General features: G+C 39.5%; 1 protein-coding gene and 1 pseudogene across 2 annotated transcripts in view; one reads left to right on the top strand and one right to left on the bottom strand.

Annotated features, from left to right (window-relative positions):
* ZNF678 (zinc finger protein 678) overlaps positions 1-23,454 on the top strand; it is a 102,958-nt gene that overhangs the window by 38,128 nt on the left and 41,376 nt on the right. The gene's annotated exons all lie outside the window — the stretch shown is intronic.
* Positions 10,697-12,643, bottom strand: LOC103229977 (protein FAM133B pseudogene; annotated as a pseudogene).

Raw genomic sequence — 23,454 nt, 5'->3', positions numbered from 1 at the left:
AGGGCTTACAACTATAAGGGGGTCTGCGTGAGAGGATTGTGATTGATTGAGCAAGCGGGGGTACATGACTGGGGGCTGCATGCACCGGTAATCAGAACGAAACAGAACAGGACAGGGATTTTTACAATGCTCTTCCATACAATGTCTGGAATCTATAGATAACATAACCAGTTAGGTCAGGGGTCAATCTTTACCAGGCCCAGAGCGCGGCGCCAGGCTGTCTACCTGTGGATTTCATTTCTGCCTTTTAGTTTTTACTACTTCTTTCTTTGGAGGCAGAAATTGGGCATAAGACAATATGAGGGGTGGTCTCCTCCCTTATTCCCCCACTTTGAGACTCTCACTTATTTTATTAGTGGGAGTTCTCACCTTCATTTTGACTGCCTATGTCTTCCTGCATGACAGATCGATAGTGATTTATGTAGTACACTTGTGCTGAAGCATTCTGGTGAACTAGAGTAGCGATGAAACATTTTACTATTTAATTGAGTACAGGTAGTAAATAAGGGATCAGTAAGCAGGTTCTTATTACTACTATAATTTTAATTACAAGAGTTTTAAATCCTTCTAGCACTGGAAACCATTTTTAAACATGGCCTCAGGGTCAAATCCTTGCCACACTTGTACAGGCACATGTGCCAGTTTCATCATGTCTTTAACTATATCTTCGACTACTTGCCCTGGATCATCTATGTGCAGGCAGCAATTCATAAGGTTAAATTTTCTACAGACTTCTCTTTCAACTGCTAGCAAGTAGTCGAGAGTCAATTTATTTTGATAGATAGCATTTCTCATCTGAGTTTCTTGCCAGGCGAGAACAGTCAGGGTTTTACCAGTTTTATTAGTGATGATCTCCAAGACAGCTTGCAACCATATGATTCGGTTGAGCATGTAAATGGGGGTCCGGTATCCTCATGACCCATCTTGTGCCCAAGTGGCAGGCCCATAGTATTATATAATTTTTTCAGGAGGCCGTTTATCATCTTTTTAATTATCTATGGCTATGCTTTGCTTTTTGGGGGAAGCATAGACAGGGAAGCCCAGGAGTTCACCTGTTTTTATGGGCAGTAGGAAGAAAGATGGTTTAATAGTGCCAGTAATACAATTGCCTGTCCACTGGTCAGGCAGCTTAGTGTAGGCTCTATGTCCACATATCCAGTATAGCTCTGTGGGGGCCATCCAGTCCCAGTGGGATTCTGGGTGGTCCTAAACGGTCTGCAAGTTTGGAAATTTACTGAATGGATTTTTCTCTGTGTCATTTGAACTCCACCATGTAGTCTTCCTACAGGAAGGATGAAGTCCTTCCCCATTCTTACTATACAGTATTGTCTAATGATTGAGGCTTTTAGGACCTAGAAGTGATCAGGGTGATTCTTTTGGGCCAGGAATTCATCAGGAACTGGGTCTGTAGGTACTAACTCTCAGGCTTCCTATGGCCATTGATCTCCTATTACAGTTCCTCCACATACATAACATGAAGTGACATTAAGAGACTGGGCTACGGCCGGGCGCGGTGGCTCAAGCCTGTAATCCCAGCACTTTGGGAGGCCGAGACGGGTGGATCACGAGGTCAGGAGATCGAGACCATCCTGGCTGACACGGTGAAACCCCGTCTCTACTAAAAAATACAAAAAAAAAAAAAAAAAGAGAGACTGGGCTACATGCTTGGCTAATTGCAAAAACAAATTCTTGTTTTTTCTTGGAATTTCTGGTACTGGCACATTTAGTTTATCATAGAAGGTTTTAAATACTGGCTCGGGAGACCATTTATAAACTTCTTCTCAAACCACAATATTTGCTTGAAGATCCAGTCCAGCTCCATCAATTTTTAGGGTTACACATTCTCCTTTTTTCTAGCGAGGATTAAGGGGGTTGATTATTACTAGTTCTAAGGGTACAGGACCAGTGGTACAGGAAGGGCCACTTTTCCCTTGCTGAAAGTGGACAGGATTTTTTCATTTTTTAAAATTTAAGTAGCCTAAATGACACAAGACCATTATCTATATTTTCACACAGTTCTAATTCATGATAAATGTACTTATTTTCTGCCATATAACCTCTTTCCTAATTAAGAGAACCACATCCTATTTTTAACTTATCATTATTAATGACAGCACAGGCATCAAATTTTAAGGTGACTTGTTTGGGCACCTCTTTTTTTTCTTTTTTGGCTAACACTTTTCTCATATTGTTTATAAGCCCCTAGCAGTCTTCAGTTCTTAATCTTATTTTAAAAACTGTGGTCTTGGGAGGCTCAGATGGGTCGTAACACACATCAGGTTGGTCATTTCCTGGGCTACATACCTTGTATAGAATAACATTATACAAACAAGTTCTTTTTAGAGTTCCAGTATACTTATAATAACCATAAAATAATAGGACTGTAGCAACCTTTTGTCCTACCTCAGTGACTTGATATATACACTGGGAACAGCCTTCAGTCTGAGGAAGGTCAGTTGAAGTCCTTACTGTACAACTCCAAATTTTAAGGAAAATGAGTCCCACGATGAGTTTCCTCATGCTTCAGCCATACATGAACCAGTCAACTTCCGGGTGTGACTGGAGCAGGGCTTATCGTCTTCTTCAGAGTCACTTTGCAGGGATTAGCAAAACTGCTCCCATCCATGTATGGCTCCCAGTCTACTGATGTTTAAGGATGGTCTCAGAGATTGGGCCCACTAGAATAAACTGAGTCCAATACCTCTACATAGTTATGTTCAACTGGGCTCTCTGATACCAGCAGCAAGGTGGTGGGGTTTAGGGTGTTTTAAACTTCAGTGATTATGCAGGGATTTTCACAGATCAAGGTTTGGTATCTAGTTAGTCTAGCATTTGTTAGCTAATGATGTCCTTTGGTATTTATTAAAGTCACCACAGCATGAGGGGATTTTATGTTTAGGTTTTGCCCAAGAGTTAGCTTCTCTGCTTCTTGTGCTAACAGGGCTGTTGCTGCTATGGCCCTTAGATATGGGGACCAGCCTTTGGAAACCCCATCTAGTTGTTTTGAGAGATAGGCCACTGGCCTTGGCCAGGGCCCTACAGTCTGGGTTAAAACTTCAACTGCCATTTTTCTTTTTCTGACACATGGGTGTAAAGGGTTTTGTCAGGTCAGGTAGACCCAGGGCTGGGGCTGACATGAGTTTTTCTTTAAACTCATGAAAAACTTGTTGCTGTTGGTTGTAATAAGTGTAGTTTATCTAGTCTGCATTTTTATTAACTGTCACGCACTAAAATATTGACTTAAATCCTGTAACTATTTGATTTCAAGCTTTAAATTGATCCAGTATTATTTTCGGGGCTCCAATTGCATCTAAATAGATGTGAGAGTTGAAAGACCCATAAGGGGCTTCTCTTGCTTTATGATGTCATTTTTTTTTTTTTTTTTCTGGTTGATGAAATGCCAAGGTGAAAGGGATAGCCAAATGGACAAAAGCACAAGTGCCACTGCAGTTATTCGGCAGAGTGCCCAGTACAGGTCCACCACAATACCACCACACATCTGCTCGGGGATGAACAAGGGCTGACTGATTGATAAGCTCTTGAAAATTCTTAAGCTCATCACATCCCTTCAGGTCTTCAAGAAATGCTAAGTTTTCTCGTTGTCATGAGAGACACAAAGTGAACTTAGTGTTGGGAGACAGAAGCTGGATGACCCTCAGGGGCTGACCCGCAGAGTGCCAGACTTCGGGATATAGCAGAGAGAGCTTGGCATGACTTATTACTCCAGGCTGTAGAATCCTGGAAAAGAGCTACCATGCAGCCCATGCCTGGTCGACCAGAGAACCACCTTAGTGGGAGGGGGCAGTTTGGGCCTCTGGCCTGCCGTGTGCACAAGCATAACAATTGCTTTTGTTTAATTTGCAGATGGAATATTTGATCCATTTTAACCAGGCATTTGCACCTTGATATCCTGTCTTTATTGCTAAAGTTTAAGTGTTTAACTTCTATGATCCTCTAGTAAAATGAATGTATGATTTTAGGAAATTACAAAAACTGGTTGGGGCAGTCCATCCTTGCTCTTTAGTGGTCCACAGAGTGTTGGACCAACTATGGCATGAAAACTCTACACTGGGGGCAAGACTTCTGGTTGGCACTAGGGTCTTTATCGAAATCTCCTCGGATTAAATGGTCCTAGTTTACTAATGCCCAGTCTGAGGAGAGTCAGGAGGGACAGAAGTACTTTTCTGAAGTAGAAAGCTGTCTTTGACTTGGCAAGTCTCCACAGGATATAACAAAGCAAGCATTAAATGCAATAGTTTGAGGTGAAATTGGCTTGGTTATGCTAATAACTGGATGGTCAGCAATAGAACGAGGAAAGAAGAAAGAGTAATAGAATAGATGAAAAGAGTTAAAGTTTTCTTAACTTTAGTTTGGTAGGGTTTTCTATGGCCCACGACTCTGGAGGGGGTGGTGTCTTCTTGACTTGGGTGTGATTAGTCCATCCCTTTCTTTTTTTTTTTTTTTTTTTTTTTTTTTTTTTTTTTTGCTGTATGAACAGCAGTCTTGGTGGTTAGCAGCACAAGGTAGGGTCCTTCCCAGGCTGGCTTGAGTTTTTCTTCTTTCCACGCTTTGATGAGAACGTGATCTTCCGGCTGGTGCTAGTTTACCGGAAATTCTAGGGGTGATACATGTGCTAAAAGACTTTTAGTGTTTGAGGGAAAGGAAAGTGGAAGATAAACCAAGTATACAATTTTTAAGAAATAGACCTTTTGTTTTAAATGTGGGGACCTTGGCTGTGGACTTTATAGTCCTTAGTGCCTTTTTACTGAGAAATTTCCTTTAGCACCTATTTTTATTAGTTTTTAAACCAAAGAAAGCCAAATACCATGCTACATTTAACAATGCTTTTTGTATGTTTTTTGTACCAGATAAGCTAAATTTTACCTTTATATTAGTGTATTATTGTTAAACCTAATTTTAATAAACCTTATAGACATATTTATCCAATTTTTAATGTTTGACCGACCATAAGGTAAGATTTTATAGACTCTTTTTAACCTTTTATAATTTTTGCTAAAGAGCAGGTTGGTGCTTTAAGAAAAACCTGCTGTGCTTTTATTTTAACGTCCAGTTTACAGAAAAACTGGTTGTTACCTCTTTAACTTTAGCCAATGTTTACACACAGAATTTTCTTTCCAATTAACATTTTAAAACTTGATTAAACCTTTAAAACAAAATATACATATTTTTAACCTTTTAATGTAGGTAAAATTTATATTGTTATTCCTTGTTATAATTCTTTTACCAAAGGTATATTTTACTTTCCTTATACACCTTGCACATAAACTGTTTTTTTACAACATTTTTCTCTTTCACAACTTTTACAGACAATTCTTCGACATGCCTCAACTTTCTGACTTATTACAAATATTTCTTTCTTTAAACAATCAGTTATTTCAGGACAAGAGTTTACCATATAATACTCTTTTTTTTTTTTTTTTTTTTTTTTTTTTGAGACAGAGTCTTGCTCTGTCACCCAGGCTGGAGTGCAGTGGTGCGATCTCGGCTCACTGCAAGCTCCGCCTCCTGGGTCCACGCCATTCTCCTGCCTCAGCCTCCTGAGTAGCTGGGACTACAGGCGCCCGCCACTGTGCCCGGCTAATTTTTGTATTTTTAGTAGAGACAGGGTTTCACCGTGGTCTCAATCTCCTGACCTTGTGATCTGCCCGCCTCGGCCTCCCAAAGTGCTGGGATTACAGGCGTGAGCCACCGTGTGGGCTATAATACTCTTTTAACATAAATTCTGTCCTGCCCCTTTTTTTCCTTAGGGTACTTCTGAACTGGTGAGGTGTGCTCACAATGAGGTTGCCTCTAAAAGTTATTTTTTACTTTTTTCTGTTAGCGAATCAGTTGCCGCTACAGATTGAATGCTTTTGGGCCATCCACAGGTTACTGGGTTAAGGATTTTTGATAGGAAGGCCTCAGTGCTTTTGGGATATTCCCTTGTTTACACTGACAGTGAAGTGGTATTGGAGTGTTATAGGGTTATGGAAATTTACCTTGGCTTTTAAAAAGGAATAGGGTACACTGTTTTGTTTTTTTTTTTTCTTTACTTGTATATAGCGCTCTCTCTTTCTCTCTTTGACTTTGTTTCTCTCTCTTTGACTTTCCTTTTGCCTCTGTCTCTTCCTCTCTCTCTTCTCTGTCTCTCTTTCTCTCTCTGCCTTGCTTATGCTGCAGTTCTCTCAACCAGTGTGGAGAGATCTAAAACCAGCTGTAACCAAGCGTCTGTGTATGGGAACTGGTCTGGGTGCCCTGGCTTTACAGGTTACCTTGTGCCATACCTTTGAAACAAGGGACCTGTCCAGGCTTCCTTCTGATGGCCAATCCACCTCTAATGCTGGCCCATTACACACAGTTTTACACACAGTTTTACATTTTCCTGGTGTCATAGTACTCCATAGTCTCCTTTAAATCCTCTCTTTGAAATTTTTCAATGTAGTTCCTAGTAGAGTTGACTTATTTGTGCCTGGCCCATACTTCTTTGAGACAAAACACCACGCTCACACCACACACACACCACAAAACAAAGAACGGGTAAAAAGGGCACGCACACACTTTTACAGTTTATGCCAAACCAGAATCAAAACCAAAATCAGAATATCAAGAAATCTAAGCCAGGTCCAAACCAAAACCAAACTATCAAGCAATCCAAGTCAAGTCAAAAACAAAAACCAAAGTGCCGGTACAGGCACACTGTGGGTGATCAGGCCACTTCCACTCAAATGGAGTTGGCAAGTTCCTAAAACTGGTCCTGTCAGGCAATTCAAACCAAGTCAAAACCAAAACCAAAACCAAACCAAAGTACCAATAAAGGCATGCTGTGGGTGATCAGGCCACACTTCCACTCAAATGGAGTGGGCAAGTTCTCAAGACTAGTCTTACCAAGTTTCAGATGTCCAGACTCCAAGTACCGGTTCTTTCCTGGTGTTCAGCCACTGCATTGATCCTCCATGGGGGCCTGCCACACACTGCTCTGGCAAGGCGTCCCACTGGGACAAATGCCTACCTGGGAGCGCTCTCAGGATCCACGTTGCTCAGGCTGGTTGGAGTCCCCCACAGGGATGTTCCACAGGGCAGGCTTAAGCTGCCTAAGGAGCTGCTGCAACCATCTGTCAGTCACCTCACTTCCCAGTCAGGGAACCAAGAAATGTAGCAGGATGAGCCACAGACAAAACTCCTCAGACACCAAGTTAAAGAAGGAAGAGGTTTATTCGACCAGGAGCATCGACAAGACTCCTGTCTCAAGAGCCAAGCTCCCCGAGTGAGCAATTCCTGTCCCTTTTAAGGGCTTACAACTATAAGGGGGTCCTCATGAGAGGGTCGTGATCGATTGAGCAAGCAGGGGGTACGTGACTGGGGGCTGCACACACTGGTAATCAGAACAAAACAGAACAGGACAGGGATTTTTACAATGCTCTTCCATACAATGTCTGGATTCTATAGATAACATAACTGGTTAGGTCTGGGGTCGATCTTTAACTACCAGGCCCAGAGGGTGGCGCCGGGCTGTCTGCTTGTGGATATTTCATTTCTGCCTTTTAGTTTTTACTTCTTCTTTCTTTGGAGGCAGAAATTGGGCATAAGACAATATGAGGGTGCTCTCCTCTCTTAGCTGTAGGTGTGCAGTCTTATTTCTGTGTTCTCTATTCTGTGCCATTGGTCTATGTGTCTCTTTCTGTGCCAGTACCATGCTGTTTTGATTACTGTAGCCTTGTAGTACAGTTTGAAATCGAGTAGTATGATGCCTCCAGCTTTGTTCTTTTTGCTTAGGATTACGTTGGCTGTTTGGGCTCTTTTTTTTTGTTCCGTGTGTATTTTAAAGTAGTTTTTTCTAATTCCATGAAGAATGTCAGTGGTAATTTAGTGGGAATAGCATTGAATTCTTTTATAAATTACTTTGGGCAGTATGGCCGTTTTCTCAATACTGATTCTTCCTATCCATGAGCATGGAATGTTTCTCCATTTGTTTGTGTCTTCTCTGATTTCTCTGAGCAGTTGTTTATAGTTCTCCTTGAAGAGGTCCCTCACTTCTCTTGTTGGCTGTATTCCTAAGTGTTTTATTCTCTTTGTAGTGATTGTGAATAGTAGTTCATTCATGATTTGACTCTTGGCTTGCATGTTGTTAATGTATAGGAATCCTAGCAATTTTTGTGTATTGATTTTATATCCTGAGACTTTGCTGAAGTTGCTTATCAGCTTAAGAAGCTTTTGGGCTGAGACAATGGGGTTTTCTCAATATAGGATCATGTCATCTGCAAAGACAATTTGACTTCCTCTCTTCCTATTTGAATACCCTTTATTTCTTCCTCTTGCCTGATTGCCCTGGCCCAGACTTCCAATACTATGTTGAACAGGAGTGATGAGAGAGCACATCCTTGCCAAACAAATCTGGCATGGTGTTTTACGGTTTTGAAGGTTGAGCTACTAAAAGACATCTGTTTTGTTGTCAAGGACTGACACCATACAAACCACACAGGACAAGGTGGCAGAAAAATGAACTCACATATGGAACAAGTTGCAACCCAGCTAGGCCCACTCCTAGGACTAGGACTATCCTGCCTGTATAGGTGACATGACACTTACAGGCCTGAAAGGAGGTGAACTGATGGCATCCTTTCCTTATAATTACATTTTAGGTAGCTTATCTCGCATGCACAGACTCACTTCCAAGACTCTGCTGGGTGAGTGTCTAATGTCTCAGCTTCATTGACAGTGAGAGCTCAAGACTTTGGTGAGTGGATAGGATGAGGCAGGATTTTCTCAATGAAGTGGTAGGAGAATTTTATTCTTTAATTTCTGTCATATCTTAGTTAATTATGACTAAATACAGTAGATGTTTTCAAAAGAATATTAATTTCAGGAATTCAAGAGAAAACTAGATTTTGGAAAAAACCTTTATTATATGCTGTTGAATTTGGACTTTAATTGTGTTTGATATTCCTTATTTTATAATTTTCTTTTTTTATTTTTATTTTTAAATAAAATAGCTATTTATTCAGCCCGTTGTTATGCCAACATGTTCTGTGCATATACCACTATAATTAACACACCCTTTGTAACAGGCAAAATTGTACATCAAGTTATATTTCATGTTACCTGATTATATAAAAATGTAAAATGAAAATGAATTATCAATTTCTTTTAACATTCCTAGTAAACAATTCAGCAGTAGATATGAGGCACAAAATCTTAGTAAAATATGACACAGGAAGAGCTTAAGTTAGATAAGTTAACTCTTAAATTTAACTTATCATAATTTGTTACTAATATACAAAGACAGCAAACTTTTAAAACATTACATTGACTAAGATTCTGGCAATAAGACACAGCATACCAAGCTTGCCACTCAACTAGTTTATGGTAAGTCTCAGCTTCAATATGAAGCTTTTTTTTTTTTTTTTGATCAAAATCCTGCTTTTTACATGCTAAATATCTTGTCAAGTAGGCCATTAAACATGGCAATGACAGCAAGAGTGAGGAGTTAACAAAAGCTAAACATTGCAGCCTAAACAAAATCCATACAAAAGAAAAAAAACTATCACTGGTTACATAACATTTTCCTGACTGCTTAAAACTGCTGAGACCAGCTTAGTCGGGGAGACCCTAACCCCGTGATGCTAGAGGAATTAAAGACACACACACAGTAATATAGAAGTGTGGAGTGGGAAATCAGGGGTCTCACAGCCTTCAGAGCTTAGAGCCTCGAACAGAGATTTACTCACGTATTTATTGACAGCAAGCTAGTGATAAGCATTGTTTCTATAGATTATAGATTAACTAGAAGTATTCCTTATGGGAAACAAAGGGATGAGCTGAAATAGATGGGTTTGGCTTGTTAGCAGCAGGAGCATGTCCTTAAGGCACAGATCCTCATGCTGTTTTTGGTTTAAGAATACCTTTAACCAGTTCTGCCCTGGGTGGGCCCCGTGTTCCTTGCCCTCATTCCGATAAACCCACAACCTTCCAGTGTGGGCGTCATAGCCATCACGAACATATCACAGTGCTGCAGAGATTTTGTTTTGGGCCAGTTTTGGGGCCAGTTTATGGCCAGATTTTGGGGGCCTGTTCCCAACATAAAACTTGGTATAAAACATGCATTTTAGAATCTTCAGCTATCAAGTTCAAAAAGTACCAGTGTCTATTTAAAATCCTCTCCCAAGCCGAAGTGTAATCAAAATTAATTCAGATGACATAACACATTCTAATGCAAAAAAATATTCTTTATTATTGAAGAGGTAAATCCCAGAGCTTTTGGGGCTTTCTCATGCTGCAAATGACTGCTTCTCTGGTTCACTCAAAGCAGCATATGACAGCATCCAAGGATGACACTAAGCTCAGTAAAGGGCAAGACTGCTGGTACCCAGCTCTGACCTCCCAGTGAAGCATGGCTACCCTGTCCATAATACAGGCAGGATGTGTAAGGATCAAAGGCACACTATTCTGCTAGCTAAAGAGATAGCAAACCAGCCCTGCAACCCTAAAAGCTCCTTCCCCAGGTAAATAAAAGTATATGAGGGGAAAAATTAAAATACACTTCTCTACAGAGTAACGGTTTTGAAATATTAATGTAATCCCTCCTTCAAAAATTTTAACTAGAGTCATCTGGTCATTTCTGATTACATCTTAAAGATGTATCCAGATTCACTTTCTGTTGGTTTATCCTTAGACACTTCTAGTTAAAAGTATTAATTTTATTACCAAATATCTTAACCAGTAGTCCAACTGCAGAGTATTATCTCCCAGAGTTATGAAGCACTGGAAGAGGAAAAAATAGATGTTCAAGCAGCAGGCAACATTTATGGCCCTTTCACACAGTGGCATCTGAGTGGCTACTGAATAGTCCAGGAATAATTCTAAAAACAAGAAAATTCGTGCATTTTAGTAAATATGTTGTAGTTTTCACAGTTGAAATTTCCTCAGACATTGCACTTTCTTTATAAGGGAATTCTGATTTTTCTTAATGTTATGGTGAGTCAGGACTTGAACTAGCAGCCTTCTTTTTCTTCTTCTTACTGTGTTTCTTATGCTTCTTTTTCTTTTTTCTGTTGCTTTTTCTCGTTTTTCACTGCTTTTCTTCTTTTTTGCTCGTACCTCCTCAATATACTGTGATTCTGACAAGGACTTGGATGATAAAGTTTTATCTTAAGAATTTATCTTTCTCTTTTTGCTGAGTCCTTTAATGTCCTTTTCTTTCTCAGTTGCATCTTTTGACTTCTTTTTCTTTTTTAAACTATCCTTACTGTCTGATTCAGTTTATTACATGGAGCTTTCAGAAGATTTATGTGAACGGTTCTTTTTCTTTCTCTATTTTCCTTGTTTCTTATCCTCATCTTCAGAATCAGAAGAACTGCTAGAAGAAATAGAGCTTGATGAAGAAGATGAATACCTGCCAGATTTATTCTTTTCTTTTTTCTTTCTTTCTTTTTTTTTTTTTTTTTTTTTTTTTGATGAGCTCTCACTTCCACCTAACAATTTCTCCCTGTGTTTTTCTAGTTCTTTCTTCCAGTTCTCATTCATTTTTTTCTTCAAATTCAGCCAAAGTCTTGGAGCCTTTCTTTTCCTCTTCTAGTTGCTCTTTTACTTCTTCCCAGGTAGGCCTTGGTCGATTCAAGTAATCTGGTATTGTTGGCCCTGAAGACTGGATTGGACCCCTTGATCTCGCCATTGCTATTGGGTTCATATAGTCCAGGATGTAGAACATCTTCCTCCAGTTCTAGAATCATTTTCTTGTTCAAATAACCTTTGTTAAATTTAACTGGTTTCAAGTTTTTGTTTTTAACAATATTGATCTCATTCTAATTCCCTTGGTGTCATGTCATAATTTTGGCAGTACCATGCGATTGTCCCACTTCCCCTTGGTGCTGGGCTGAGCGCACAGTCACACGCAGAGGGAAACCAGGCCGGAGAGAAGGCCAAAGCGGGCCTGCTGCAGGTCCTCCTGTCACCTCCCCCTATAATTTTCTTTTAAATCCTGTATGTAATTAGGTTGAATTTTATCTTTGAAAGCAACAGATATCTAAATTCAGAATGACTGAGTTATGCTTCTTTTTTTTAAAGTTTGGAGGCACTTTAGTGTATGTATAATATTTTAAGACTGATTAAAATTATGTCAAATTTTGAGATTATTTTACATTTTATATTAGATTTTAGATTACTGTGAAGACCATTTAGTTTTATTATGCCATAGTAGTTGCTATGAGAGAAATTTTTTTCCTGGCTGCCACATATCTGAAAATAGAACTTTTTGCTGTTTATCGAATCTTTGAAGAATTAATAAGCACCATACATGAATGTTGCTTTAATATTCAGCGTGATTTTATATACCTTCTTAAAAGTAAATTCAGCTTTATTATTTTTTCTTTTTTTAATTTCAAGTACAGGGGTACATGTGCAGGTTTTATATAGGTAAACTCATGTAATGGGGGTTGGTTGGTTGTACAGATTATTTCATTACCGAGGTATTAAGCTTAGTACACATTAGTTATTTTTCTGATTCTCTCCATCCTTTTGCTGTCTGCTGTCCGGCAGGCACCCCACTCTGTTTTTCCCCTCTATGTGTCCATGTGTTCTCATTTAGTTCCCACTTAGGGAAATGCAATATTTGGTTTTCTGTTCCTGCATTAGTAGATAATAATAATGGCCTCCAGCTCCACCCATGCTTCTGTGAAGGACATGATCTCACTTTTTTTTTTTATGGCTGCATCGTAATACATGGCATATAGGTACCTAATTTTCTTTATCCAGTCTACTATTTATGGACATTTAGGTTGATTCCACATCTTTGTTATTGTAAATAGTGCTGCATTGAACATATGTGTGCATGTGTCTTTATGATAGAATGATTTATATTTCTTTGGGTATTTACCCAGTAATGGGATTACTGGGTCAAATGGCAGTTCTGTTTTTCAGTCTTTGTGAAATCACCACATTGTGTTCCACAATGTTTGAACAACTTTACACTCCCACCAACCGTGTATAAGCGTTTTGTTTTATTTTCAGACTTTTTAGTAATAGCCATTCCAACTGGTGTGAGATGATATTTCATTGTGGTTTTGATTTGCATTTCTCTAATGATCAGTTATGTTGAGCTTTTTAAAAATGATTGTTGGCTGCATGTATATCTTTTTTTTTTTTTTTTTGAAAAGTGTTCATGTCCTTTGCCCACTTTTTATGGAGTTGTTTTTTTCTTGTAGATTTGTTTAAGTTCCATACAGATTCTGAATATTAGACCTTTGTCAGATACATAGTTTGCAGAAATTTTCTCCCATTCCGTATGTTGTCTGTTTACTCTGTCAGTAGTATCTTTTGCTTTACAGAAACTCTTTAGTTTAATTAGACCCCATTTACCAATTTTTGCTTTCATTGCAATTGCTTTTGGCATCTTCGTCATGAAATCTTTGCCTCTCTCTATATCCAGGATGGTATTGCCTAGGTTGTATACCAGGGTTTAGTTATGGAATTTACATTTAAGTCTTTGATTCATCTTGAGTTTTGTATATGGTGTAAGGAAGGAGTCCAGTTTCAATCTTCTGCATATGGCTAGCCAGTTCTTCCAGCACCATTTATTAAATTGGAAGTTCTTTATTCATTGCATGTTTTGTTAAGCTTTGTCAAAGATCAGATGGTTGTAGGTGTCTGGACTCTCTATGCTGTTTCACTTGTCTATGTTTCTGTTTTTGTATCAATACCATGCCACTTTGATTACTATAGTATAGTTTGAAGTCTATACTATAGTATAGTTTGAAGTCGGGTAGTGTGATACTTCCAGCATTGTTCTGTTTGCTTTGGATTTTCATGGCTATTCAGTCCTTTTTTAAAAGTTCTGTGAAGAATGTCATTGCTAGTTTGTTAGGAATAGCATTGAATCTGTAAATTGCTTTGGGCAGTATGGCCTTTTTTTGTTTTGTTTTGTTTTGTTTTGTTTTGTTTTTGAGACGGAGTCTCGCTCTGTCACCCAGGCTGGAGTGCAGTGGCCGGATCTCGGCTCACTGCAAGCTCCGCCTCCCGGGTTTTACGCCATTCTCCTGCCTCAGCCTCCCGAGTAGCTGGGACTACAGGCGCCCGCCACCTCGCCCGGCTAGTTTTCTGTATTTTTTAATAGAGACGGGGTTTCACCGTGTTAGCCAGGGTGGTCTCGATCTCCTGACCTCGTGATCCGCCGTCTCGGACTCCCAAAGTGTTGGGATTACAGGCCTGAGCCACCACAAGTATGGCCATTTTAATAATACTGATTTGTTAAATGCATGACCTTGGAATTTTTTAAATTTTTTTGTGTCATCTCTGATTTATTTGAGCAGTGTTTGTAGCTTTTATTGTAGAGCTCTTTCACCTTCTTGATTAGCTCTATTTCTAGGTTTTTCTTTCTTTTTTTCTTTTCTTTTTCTTGTGACAATTGTGAATGGGATTCCATTCCTGATTTGGCTGTTGGCTTTATACTTTTATTTATTTATTTATTTATTTATTTATTTATATTTATTTTTTGAGACGGAGTCTCACTGTGTTGGCCAGGCTGGAGTGCAGTGGTGCAATCTCAGTTCATTGCAACTTCCACCTCCTGGGTTCAAGCGATTCTCCTGCCTCAGCCTCCTGAGTAGCTGGGATTACATGCATGTGCCACCACGCCTGGCTAATTTTTGTATTTTTAGTAGAGACGGGGTTTCACCATGTTAGTCAGGCTAGTCTTGAACTCCTGATCTCGTGATCTGCCTGCTTCAGCCTCCCTAAGTGCTAAGATTACAGGTGTGAGCCACCGTGCCTGGCTTGGCTTTATAATTTTTGGTGTATAGAAATGCTAGTAATTTTTGTACATCAATTTTGTGTTTTGAGACTTTGCTGAAGTTGTTTATAACTTTAAGGAGCTTCTGAGTCAAGGCTATGGGGTTTTCTAGATATAGAATCATATCATCTGCAAACAGGGATAACATGACTTCCTCTCTTCTTACTTGGATGCTCTTATTTCTTTTCTTGCTTAATGCTTTGGCCAGGACTTCCAATACTATGTTAAATAGGAGTGGTGAGAGAGCATCCTTGTTTTCTACTGGTTTTCAATAACAAAACAAAAACTTATAAAGTTTTCTGCGTATCAGTTTGGATGAGACAGATTACTAATGAGATAATTGCTAAATTTGATAATTTGCCAGATTACTGAAATAATAATCCTGCTGTTTTCTCTGAAAGTTTCAAATTACTTATCAGTTAAAATTTGTATTTACTGTGACAAGTAAATTTTTGAGAATTTTTAGTTGTGTGCATTAAGGATTTGTGTAATATGCAGTACTTTTCAGAAGCACAGATATCCACATTGTACACATAAGTAAAATATTTCACAATTTTTTTTTGACAGACAGTAGTGTTTCATCAGAGATCTCAAGTCTCTTATTTGGACCACACACCCTGTCCCATATACCATAAGATAACAGTAATTTGTAGAGTGCAATTATTTTTAATACTTGAAAATTTATTTTATGTTTTGCGTAAATTTTTGAAATAATAGTGCTTCACTGCAGAAATAGTATCTGACTATAGCCAGAATTACTATTTGTTTATAACACAAGGCTAGAATTGGTAGAATTATTTTAGGTATTCGGGCTCCAAACATCCTTCTTCCTCCTAGCATTTTCCTGATTGTGTAAAAATATCAGTTTGAATATTTCATTTAAACCAGGTGTTAACTTAAAAAGGTCATAAATGAAGTTTGCATATGGCTGAATAGTACTTGTTGGTTGCACTTTAAAGAATGCTTTTTGATCCAGGCACAGTTGCATGTACCTGTAATTCCAGCTTCTTCAGAGGCTGAGGTATGAAAATTGCTTGAGCTCAGGAGTTCAAGGCTATAATGTGTGATGATTGTACCTGTGAGTAGCCACTGAGCCTCAGCCTGAGGCAACATACCAAGATCTCCTGGAGGGGAGGGAAAATAAAACATAACTTGTGACCCATACATGCATGTGCATCTTCCTGGAATGGGCTGCTGGTTGTGCCGGGTTCCCTCTTGCAGGTACTGCCTGGCTGCCTCAGCATCTCCACGTGTGGATGAAGTCTCAGGCTTTGTGGGGAGAAAGAGCAGCTCCACAGGCAGCTAATTGTCTCCAGAGCTCCAAATCTGTTCCTCCCATGTCATGACGGGCATGGCGCCGGGGGAATGTTGCGTTGTGTTTTCAGAGGAATCAGGTACAATCCCTGAAAGGATGAATCTATTTTGCTATTTTCTGTTGCCAGGTTGGGGGAAGTACTAGGTGGTTCGCCTTTATTTGTATGGGGTACTCAGATGCCCTGCCACTGTGTTACTTGTTTTACTACCATACAATGAGGGTTCACTTTCAAACTTGGCATGTAGATGCTATTTGCCACCAGCAGATAGGAGGGCTGCTGACTTGGGAAAGTGTACTTGGCAGCCCCAGGTGTATCTGGCCACCCCAGTCTGACCCACTGGGTCCCACTCCAGGTGCTGCAGTCCTACTAATATGTAGAAAGTCATCTGATTCCTCACCCACCATTGCTCATGGGCTCCAGGGTCTTGGCACCCCAACCCAGCCCCCTTCTGCTGCTTCATGCCAGCTGTGGGAGGATGCGGAGCTGGTGCCTTGTCCACTTGAGCTCTTGTGGGTGCTCCAGGTCTGTTGACAAAGCAGTTAAGTGGCAGCCACTAACCTTGAACTTCCAGGATGTATTCAGTGGACTTCAAGTGCCTCTTAGAAGCCCGATTTCATTAACTCCCCCAAAACTTAATGCAATTTGAGGCTATTTCTCATTCTTATCTCAGTGTTACACAACCATTAATCTCCATTCTATCTGTAGACATTCACTTTCTGGACATGTCTTGTATAATTGAAACCATACATTATCAGTCTTTTGCTTCTGGTTTCTATTAGTTTAGTTTATTTGTTTGAGGTTCATATCCGTTGTAGCATGTAGCATTATTTATTTCATTTTGATTGCCAAATAGTATTCCAATATAAAATATACTTAATTGTTTTTTCTTATATTAACTGGTTGACATTTGAGTGTTTCCATTTTTCATATTTGGTTATAACAAACAATGTTCCAATGAGCCTTTATGTGAACCAACATTTTCATATCTTTGGGGCACATAAGTGAGAGTGGAGCTGATGCACCAATATGGTAAACCCATGTTAAACATTTCGAGAAACTACCAAATTGTTTTGTAAAGCGGATATGCTGTTTTACAGGTTTATCAGCAGTTTGTGAGGGTTCTATGTTTATGTCTCTGCCAACACTTACTTTTGTTTGTTGTTAAATCATTATACTGCATAAGAAGGGGTATCTCCCTGAGGGTTATGTTTTTGAGACAGGATATCACTTGGGGACCCAGGCTGGAGTGCAATGGCATGCTCATGGCTCACTGCTGCCTCCACCTCCCAATCTCAAATGATCCTCCTGCCTCAGCCACCTGAGTAGCTGGGACTACAGGATGTACCACCCACCATGCTCACCTAATTTTTGTGTTTTTTAGTAGAGATGGGGTTTCACCATGTTGCACAGCTGATCTCAAATTCCTGGGCTCAAGTGATCCACCCACCTCTGCCTCTCAAAGTGCTGGGCTTAAACGCATGAATCACTGCACCTGGCCTCCCTGAGGTTTTGATTAGCATTTTTCTAATAACTAATGTTAAGCATAGTTTTACATACTTGCAATTTATATATATTTTTGACAGTGACAAAATGTTCATTAAAATTACCTTTTTAAAGATGTGTTTTTATCTTTTTATTACCATTTTTGTTCAGTTAGCACCTTTTTTTTTTTGGATGGAGGTTCGCTCTGTCACCCAGGCTGGAGTGCAGAGGCGCAATCTCAGCTCACTGCAAGCTCCACCTACCAGGTTCACACCTTTCTCTTGCCTCAGCCTCCCAAGTAGCTGGGACTACAGGGGCCCACCACCACACCCACCTAATGTCTTGTAATTTTAGTAGAGACGGGGTTTCACCATGTTAGCCAGGATGGTCTTGCACTCCTAACCCCGTGATCTGCCCGCCTCCGCCTCCCGAAGTGCTGGGATTACAGGCGTGAGTCATCACGCCTGATCCAGTTAGCACTTTTTTAAAAAGTTTTTTCTTGTGGGAGTTTTCATTCATTTTTATTTTGAATGGTATGGTTTTCTTTGTTGTGTTTTCAGAAAGTTCATAGCTAGTGTACAGAAATACAATTAATATTTGGATCTTCATCTCATAGTCTGCAACATTGCTAAACTTATTTGAGTTTTTAGACAGTTCCTCAGGATTTCTTTCACATATGAAATAATGTCTCAGAAATTAAAAGAATTTTACTCAATGTAGAGACACTTTATCTTTTCATATATGACTTTTAAAGCTAAATTTTCTAGGACAATATTTAATAGATGTGGCAAAAGTGAATATTTGTCTTGTTCCCAATGTTATGGAGGAAACTTTTTTTCACTAAGTAATATTTACTGTACATTTTATATAGATGCCCTTTAACAGGTTGTGGACGTTCTCCTCAACTCTTAGTTTGTTTAGGATTACAATCATAAGGTATATTTAGCCAAAAATTTTTTCTGTCAATGATATTGTCACATCTTGATCTTTATTTTATTCTGATATATTTTATGGATATTAACAGCTTTATTAAAATATTTGATATACAAAAAAGTTCAAGTTCAATATACTCAATTTCATGAGATTGGATATATTCCTGTGACACTTCACCACTATGAGAATAATAAATATAACCATGTTAAGTGTACTTATAAAACACACACACAAAAATGGGGAAACTTGTGGAAGTGTAAGCATAAATGGATAAATTAATTGTTCCTAGATGTTAAAACTGTGTCCCGAATTGGTGGGTTCTTGGTCTCACTGGCTTCAAGAATGAAGCCGCGGACCCTTGCGGTGAGTATTACAGTTCTTAAAGATGGTGTGTCTGGAGTTTGTTCCTTCAGACCTTCAGATGCGTCTGGAGCTTCTTCCTTCTGGTGGGAGCTTCTTCCTTCTGGTGGGATCGTGGTCTCGCTGACAGGAGTGAAGCTGCAGAACTTCGCAGTGAGTGTTACAGTCCATAAAGACAGCGTGGACCCAAAGAGTGAGCAGCAGTAAGACTTATTGCAAAGAGCAAAAGAACAAAGCTTCCACAGTGTGGAAGGGGACCCAGGTTGCCACTGACTGGCTCCCGCAGCCTGCTTTTATTCCCTTATCTGGCCCCACCCACATCCTGCTGATTGGTCCATTTTACAGAGAGCTGATTTGTCCATTTTAAAGAGAACTGATTGGTCCATTTTACAGATAGCTGAGTGGTCCGTTTTACAGAGAGCAGATTGGTCCGTTTTTACAGAGTGCTGATTGGTGCATTTATAATCCCTGAGCTAGACACAGAGTGCTGATTGGTGCATTTACAATCCTCTAGCTAGACATAAAAGTTCTCCAAGTCCCAACTAGGTTAGCTAGATAGAGCACTGATTGGTGTATTTACAAACCTTGAGCCAGACACAGAGTGTTGATTGATGTATTTACAAACCCTGAGCTAGACACAGAGTGCTAATTGGTGTGTTTACAATCCCTTAGCTAGACATAAAAGTTCTCCCAGTCCCCACAAGACTCAGGAACCCAGCTGGCTTCACCTAGTGGATCCCGCACCAGGGCCGCAGGTGGAGTTGCCTGCCAGTCCTGCACTGTGTGCCTGTACTCCTCATCCCCTGGGCAGTTGATGGGACCGAGTGCTGCAGAGCAGGGGGCGGCACTCCTCGGGGAGGCTCAGGCCACGCAGGAGCCCACCACAGGGGAGTTTGGGCATGGCGGGCTGCAGGTCCCCAGACCTGCCCCGCTGGGAGGCAGCTGAGGCCGGGAGGCAGCGCCAGCGGGCGAGCACTGCTGGGGAACCTGGCGCACCCACTGCAGGTGCTGGCCTGGGTGCTAAGCCCCTCACTGTCCTGGGCCAGCAGCACTGGCCAGCCGCTCCGAGTGAGGAGCCCGCCTAGCCCCCACCTGTGCCCACCGGAACTCGCACTGGCCTGTGAGCACCTACAGCACAGCCCTGGTTCCCACCTGCACCTCTCCCTCCGCACCTGCCACAAGCAGAGGGAGACGCCTCTGGCCTTGGCCAGCCCAGAGAGGGGCTCCCACAGTGCTGTGATGGGCTGAAGGGCTCCTCAAGCACCACCAGAGTGGACGCCAAGGCAGAGGAGGTGCCCCGAGAGCAAGGGATGCTAGCATGTTGTCACCTCTCAAAACTACATGTTTTTGAAACAATCCCACTTGCTCAAGGTGTATAACTCTTTTTATATGTTATTTATTATCTCCTTTTTATTGAAAGTGAAAGGGGCTTGCCCATCTACACCTGTGGATATTTCTCATCAGGTGGGACAAGTGACTGAGAAAAGAAATAAGACACAGAGACAAAGTATAGAGAAAGAACAGTGGGCCCAGGGGACCGGCACACTCAGCATGTGAGAACCTGCACCGGTGCTGGTCTCTAAGTTCCCTCAGTATTTATTGATTACTATTTTCACTATCTCTGCAAGGGGAGTGCAGCAGGAGAACAGGGTGAATAGGGTGATGGTGGGAGAAGATCAGCAGGAAAACATGTCAGTAAAGTAATCTGTATCACAAATAAGTTCAAGGGAAGATACTGTTCCCAGATGTGCACATAGGCTAGATTTATGTTTCTCTTTACCCAAACATCTCAGTGTAGCAAAGAGTAACAGAGCAGTATCACCACTAGCATATCTCGCCTCCAGCCACAGGGTGGTTTTTCTCCTATTTCAGAGTAGAACAAATGGTCGGCTTTACACTGAGACATTCCATTCCCAGGGACATGCAGGAAACAGAGGCCTTCCTCCACCAAAGAAGCCTTCCTCTTTTACTAACCCTCCTCAGCACAGACCCTTTATGGGTGTTGGGCTGGGGAACGGTAAGGTCTTTCCCTTCCCATGAGGCCATATCTCAGGCTGTCTCAGTGGGGGGAAACCTTGTACAATACCCAGCCTTTCTTGGGCAGAGGTACGTGCAGTTTTCTGCAGTGCATCGTGTCCCTGGTTAATAGAGAATGGAGAATGGCGATGACTTTTACCAAGCATACTGTCTGCAGACATATTGTTAACAAGGCACATCCTGCACATCCCTAAATCCCTTAAACCTTGATTCAGTACAGCACATGCTTCTGTGAGCACAGGGTTGGGGCTAAAGTTATAGATTAACAGCATCTCAAAGCAGAACAATTTTTCTTGGTACAGAAAAAAATGGAGTTTCTTATGTTTTCCTTTTCTACATAGACACAGTAACAATCTGATCTCTCTTTTCCCCACAGAAAATATTTGGGAAGGGTCGATATTAATTCTCCAAAAAATTTGGCAGAATACATCAGTGATGCCATCCAGATCTGAGATACTCTATACATGAAGATTTTTAATTGATTTAATCTCTTTATTTGTTAGAAGTCTATTAACACATCCTATTTTGTCTAGAATTTGTTTTTGTAATTTTTGTCTTCATATATATTTGTTTATAATTTCTAGTGTTCTGTATCTCTAGATTCTCATGGCAGTTGATATTTTAAAATAATGTGAAAAATGAGGTTTTGAGCTGTCTGTTAATACCATCTTTCTGTGGGTCTTTGTAGAAAATAAAACAAGGCTACAACTTCATACCTACCACTCAGACATGTCATTTTGCATAAGACAAAAATGCACCTAAAATAAACTAGAAGATTATGTCATTTGACTTTTAAGTTTTATCAAATGTTGGCTGGCAGCCTACTGTCTTCTTTTGTGTCAGTATTTAGATAACACAGAAAATGTAACTTGTAATGAGAAAAATACAAAATAACATTGTAAGTAAAGAATGGTATCAGTTGCTGATCATTTGATGAATCACTGGTTAACACTTACGTAGCACAGAGTATGTATATTTCCAAGCCACTTACATGTATGTCTTAAATATATAGCTATTAAAAATAACTGTATGTAATTTTAAATAGTTATATATTTAAATATATTTATATTTTATAATACATTTTATCTATTTTATAACATACATTTATTGTATATTCTATATTTAATTTATAATATATGCTATATTAGTTATATATTCAAATATACATTTATATATAGCACATAGGTTCATTTAGAAAATAAATTGGCACATTTTACAGTTTTCATAGGGGGCATTAAAACTACTATAAAATAATTTGTTTTAGTATATAGGAAAAATTAACACAACAAATGTTAACTAATTTTATTAGAAACATTGATTAGTTAGAAAGATAGACACGTGAACAACAATTACTGTGGAAACCAGGGAATACAGATTATATTTGATTATTTTTAGAAAATCTTAAAACTTTAAGGTTTAAGGCTCCAAAAGTATAAATAATGTTATGAAAGCAGAACTCCTACAGGTTGCATTTTCTGTGAATAACAATAAAATCTACCAGTTAAAATTGTAAATTGTAACCAAAAAGTATTGTCTAGCCATCTAGCCACATGCAAATATAATTTGAGGTTATTTAAAATAGCATTTGGGTTAAGTACAAAATTCAAACTGATTTTTTTTTTAAGGATTTAGGTAAGTACTAAGAAGGAAGCATAGTGATTGGAATCCAATTATTTCAACAAAGCTATCTTAAAATAGGTAAATAAATACTCATTTGGGTCATATTCAGTAGAGACTGATATCTTTACAAATTTATTCAACACATAAAATTTTTTTTAATGTTGAAAATTATTTGGCAAATGATACATGTAGAAATGTCTTAAACATAAAATTATTTACATATTAAAAATCATCAAATTCTACAAATTATTACTAATATATGATACACTGTTGGGATCAGAAGCTATTCTGGAATAAGAAACTTTAGATTTCAAATGAAGCACTATTGTCAGCTACAAAATGTCTATCTAAATATTTTACTTATGTATTTTTGGAAATAATATTCTATATAACAGCAAGTTTCTTCTAAGGCAACAACTGAAAATGCTAAGGAAGTTACAAGAGTGCTTAAAATGCCCAGTAGAGTTGAAAGAAAAATGCAGAAACTTCAAGAAGGAAAAGTAAATCTAGAGAAGGATTAGAAAAGGAATCAAACAGAGATGCAGTTACTGCTCTCAGGACAGTTGATAATTTTGTGATCATCAAACCTGTATGGGTCCTCAGACTTGCCCTCAGGTAAATTTGAATAAACAAAGACACATAAAAACTGGACTCTTGACAAGAATTAAGGTATTCCAAATTAGAATTTTTTTATATATATACTTTAAGTTCTAGGGTACATGTGCACAATGTGCAGGTTTGTTACATATGTATACATGTGCCATGTTGGTGTGCTGCACCCATTAACTCGTCATTTACATTAAGTATATATCCTAACGCTATCCCTCCCCACTCCCCACTCCCCACAATAGGACCCGGTGTGTGATGCTCCCCTTTCTGGGTCCAAGTGATCTCATTGTTCAGTTCCCACCTATGAGTGAGAACATG

The sequence above is a fragment of the Chlorocebus sabaeus genome, chromosome 25, assembly GCF_047675955.1.
Source record: "Chlorocebus sabaeus isolate Y175 chromosome 25, mChlSab1.0.hap1, whole genome shotgun sequence".
Lineage (NCBI taxonomy): Eukaryota > Metazoa > Chordata > Mammalia > Primates > Cercopithecidae > Chlorocebus > Chlorocebus sabaeus.
This window is presented reverse-complemented; position numbering and strand designations above follow the sequence as displayed.